Source organism: Babylonia areolata, chromosome 21, assembly GCF_041734735.1.
Source record: "Babylonia areolata isolate BAREFJ2019XMU chromosome 21, ASM4173473v1, whole genome shotgun sequence".
NCBI lineage: Eukaryota > Metazoa > Mollusca > Gastropoda > Neogastropoda > Buccinidae > Babylonia > Babylonia areolata.
Window position 1 is genome coordinate 22,995,275 of NC_134896.1, and position 5,000 is coordinate 23,000,274.

The following is a 5,000-nucleotide window of genomic DNA, read 5'->3' on the forward strand; positions in this document are numbered from 1 at the left end:
GGGTTATTTTCACCATCAAACATACTCTGCAGGTTATTTTCACAATCAAACATACCCTGAGGGTTATTTACACCATCAACATACCCTGAGGGTTATTTAAACCATCAACATACCCTGAGGGTTATTTTCACAATCAAACATTCCCTGAGGAGTATCTTAACAGCCAAACACACCCTGAGGAGCATTTTAACAATCAAACATACACTGAGGGTTATTTTCACCATCGACACACCCCGAGGGTTATTTTCACCATGAACATACCTTGAGGGTTATTTACACCATCAACATACCCTGAGGGTTATTTTCACAATCAAACATACCCTGAGGAGTATCTTAACATTCAAACACATCCTGATGAGCATTTTAACAATCAAACATACCTTGAGGGTTATTTTTACCATCGACACACCCCTGAGGGTTACTTTCACCATGAACATACCTTGAGGGTTATTTAAACCATCAACATACCCTGAGGGTTATTTTCACAATCAAACATACACTGAGGAGTATCTTAACAGTCAAACACACCCTGAGGAGCATTTTAACAATCAAACATACCCTGAGGGTTATTTTCACCATCAACACACCCTGAGGGTTACTTTCACCATGAACATACCTTGAGGGTTATTTAAACCATCAACATACCCTGAGGGTTATTTTCACAATCAAACATACACTGAGGAGTATCTTAACAGTCAAACACACCCTGAGGAGCATTTTATTAATCAAACATACCCTGAGGATTATTTTCACCATCAACACACCCCGAGGGCTACTTTCACCATGAACATACCTTGAGGGTTATTTAAACCATCAACATACCCTGAGGATTATTCTCACAACCAAACATACCCCGAGGAGTATTTTAACACTCAAACACACCCTGAGGAGTATTTTTTACGATCAAACATACCCTGAGGGTTATTTTCACCATCAAACATAGCATGAGGAGTATTTTTACCATCAAACATACCCTGATGGTCATTTTCCCATCAAACATACCATGAGGTGTATTTTCACCATCGAACATACCCTGGGGGGTATTTTCACCATCGACATAACCCGAGGATTATTTTCACCACAGTCATCACCACATTGTTTCTGTATGTTCACTTTCTCGCTTCCCTCAGAGATCGATCATGTGACGGCACGCAAGTGTGTCTGAATGTGATTTTTTTCTCTCTCTCTCCCTCTCTCAACACACACACACACACACACACACACACACACACACACACACACACACACACACACACACACACACACACACACACACACACACACTATATATATATATATATATATATATATATATATATATATACTACACACATCATGACAAGCGTGTGATCAGAAACTCTAGGGAGAGCTGGACAATACAAGGTCTTCAGAGAAGAAGTCCCTCTCAGTCAAGTGTTTCGGCCCTTAACTCCTTACACAGGCCGGGCCGCACCCAGGTCATACCTCCTGGATACCCTTGTATTGCCGCCTTTTATTTTTGTCCTATTTTCCTGGTCCTCAGCAGGTTCGAACCCGCGCTTCCAGGGTGGTCGCCACTTCAGGACTGAGTCACCTTTTTTTCTGGCAGACGTTTTAACCACTGAGCCATCGTACGCCTAGTTTGAGTAGGGAAAAGATCCAGCTGGAACTCTTTTCTGCTGCTTCTGCCATTGCCTTGAGAGCCCATGTCCTCTCTCTGCCAGAAATCGACAGCTATGATTATGGATATAAGCACGGCTTCGTTCAATCCTAGTCTCAGGATCAAATGACCACGTCCAGCTTGGCACAAGGAATCAAGGGGTGAACACAGCAGCCGAGGCAAAGAGCCACGAAACAAATACAAACAAGAGAGGCAAGGCCTTCAAGACTCACTTGTGATGCACTTAAAAAAAAATCCAAGCTTTTTATGTATTGAGTATAATTTCAAAATGTAATGTTTAAGATGAGAAAGATCAGTTTAAAGCAAATTAAGTCCCCTAGCATTAATTACAGAGTAATTTCCCTTTTTTACTATCTGCACCAAAACATTCGCAAAATAAATAAAACTTCCATGCTGAGCAAAAGAAGTTCCTGTTTGAACAGAAAATGATAATAATGACTGCTCTTGTTGTTGGGTCAGAATATCAGATCAAAGTGCCAGGTTTAGAGAATACAAAAAATATAAATATAACAGTAAATGCAGTTTGCATATAATTAGGCTTCGTTTTTTATATTTTTTTGAGCCCATCCCAGAGGTGCAATATTGTTTTAAACAAGATGACTGGAAAGAACTGAATTTTTCCTATTTTTATGCCTAATTTGGTGTCACCTGACAAAGTATTTGCAAAGAAAATGCCAATGTTAAAGTTTACCACGGACACACAGACACACAGACACAAACACACACACCCACCCACCCACCCACACACACACACACACACACACACACACAACCGAACACCGGGTTAAAACATAGACTCACTTTGTTTACACAAGTGAGTCAAAAAAAGTCACACACACGGAAAGCATCAGTGCATTCCTGAGAAAGGGATCGCTTTTAGTTACTCACCCGATCCCTGGGAAAGAGCTGCACTGTCTGTGTGGTCAGCTGCGCCTCCGACAGTCCTCCGTTATCCAAACTGTTCCTTCGCCCACACACACAGGACTGGTCAGGTCGCTGGACACTGATGCGTATACACTATCTGAAACATGCAAAAAAAAAAAAAAAAAAGAAACGGTCTGAGAGACAAATAGATACTGAGTTGTGTTTTGGCACAAAGGTAGGTAGGTAGGTAGGCAGGTAGGTAGGTAGGTAGAGAGAGAGAGAGAGAGAGAGAGAGAGAGAACACTAAACACTGAAACGTTTAATGTCATTAGCTATACAGCTCTAGTGACATGGGGCTGCAATCTGAACAATAATGAAGAAAATAATGAAACAAAATAGAACAGAAAATAAACATACTTGGAGTCCAATAAACTAACGCTCGACCAGCCATTTTCCAAGTTCATGGAAACATGAATTACTCTTCTTTCGAATATTATCGGTTTCAGCAATGCACTTCGCCAGTGATCTTACTAGTAGTATCGTCATCATGGGAGAAAGAGAGAGAGAGAGAGAGAGAGAGAGAGAGAGAGAGAGAGAGAGATGGTTTATTCACAAGGCCACAGAGAAACGGGGAAAGCGAAGAAGTGCCGCGGTTCTCTTTCATTTATTTTCAGAGTTCGTTCATTTCATTTCGTCTGCTGCTTCACATTCAACAGGGCCATGCCACTGTACCTCTTGTTTATAAACATCAACAACAACAACAACAACAACAACAACATCATCATAATCATCAACAACAACAACAACAAAACAACCACCATGGTCCCGTCACCCTCCCTCCAAATCCCGTAACAATTGTCATGAACAACTGCCGTTCATGCTGCAGTCTCGAACAGTAAAAAACAACAAGAAAACATGCAGAACAGAATAAAACACACCTCCAACATCCTCTTTCAGAAAGAAAAAAAAAAAGAAAAAAGAAAAAAAAAAAGACCACCAGAAACCGTGACAATTGCAACGAACTACTGCCGTTCTTGCCCCCACTCTAAAATCTAACATCACAAATTGAAAACAAAAAACGACAGCAACAACAACAACAACAACAACAACAAAAAAAGGGGGGGGGAGGGGGGGGGGGAGAAAAAGAAAGAAAGAAAGAAAAAGAAGAAGAAAAAAAAAAAACCCCACCAAAATCAACAACGCAGAACAGAAATTATGTGTTCGACCTGCCTGACAGACGGCTTATCAAGCCAGTCCTAAGTTCGCACTTGCGGTTCAAAACTTGGAAATAAAAAAATAAAAAAATGACCACCTGTTGTGCTCCAGAACAACGCTAACACCGTTCATTTTGAGATCAAAGCAGGGCAGGACATTGTGAACGAAACGTCCAAAAATAATGGGGGTGAGCCTGGCCTTTCCTTCATCCCGCCTCCACCCCCTCACCCCAACCCCAACCTCACCCCCCCCCCCCCCCGGAGTCCCGACCCCCGACCCTCCGTCCTCAACAAAGTCCTTCCCTCCCTGGATTACCAATTTTGTCGTCGCTGGACAATTTTTACCCCCGATGGCTAATTCAACTGGACCCCCCCCTTATTCCCACAGCAGCTACAACACCACTGAGATGTTATCTGCCCCAGAACAGACCAGAGATCGGGGTCTTTCTTTCAATCAGAGTCACGCGCTGAAACCTGACTGGGATGGTTGGGGGACGGGAGAGGAGGGGAGGCCCGGGGGGGGGGGGGGGGGATGGGAGGGGATGGTAGGGGGGGGGGGATTGGAAATCGTTGGTGGGTGGGTGGGTGGTCCAGCAGCGTCAAAGGCCTGTCGAGTGATGAGATGCAGGCCCGCGATAGTGCTTCGTTTTCTATCTAGAGCGTCTTTGGAAACGAAACAGCCAACAGCCACTTGCAATTAATTAAAATTATCTATCTATATATATATTATTTTTTTTTTCCTTTTTTTCTCAAGGCCAGACTAAGCGCGTTGGGTTACGCTGCTGGTCAGGCATCTGCTTGGCAGATGTGGTGCAGCGTATATGGATTTGTCCGAACGCAGTGACGCCTTGAGCTACTGAAACTGAAACTGTAAAATGAAGTCGCAACAGAAGCGTACCCAACCCAGAGAACAAAGCACAAAAACAATAACAAAGATACTGTTGAACATTCTTTTTTTTTTCTTTTTTTTTCCCCTGATTTTCGTTTCCTGATCTGCGAGCGTGTATGTATGTAAAGCGATATTGTCAAGACATGTTGGGTGCATAGGACAAATAAAAAAAACAACAACAAAAAACAAACAAACAAACAAACAAACAAACAAAAAATCAAAACAAAACAAAACCAATTCTGTCTTGCAATTTTAAGTGATTCTCTCTCTCTCTCTCTCTCTCTCTCTCTCTCTCTCACCCCTTACACACACACACACACACACACACACACACACACACACACACACAGAGAATCAAAGGCAGAAGAGACGG

The 5,000-nt window shown here is 42.6% G+C and overlaps 1 protein-coding gene across 2 annotated transcripts in view; it reads right to left on the bottom strand.

Annotated features, from left to right (window-relative positions):
* LOC143296395 (papilin-like) overlaps nt 1-5,000 on the bottom strand; it is a 483,755-nt gene that overhangs the window by 381,638 nt on the left and 97,117 nt on the right. For both annotated transcript variants that reach the window (XM_076608287.1, XM_076608288.1), the window contains exon 2: nt 2,549-2,681. The gene's annotated coding sequence lies outside the window, so the exon portion shown is untranslated. The remainder of the gene's footprint in view (nt 1-2,548; nt 2,682-5,000) is intronic.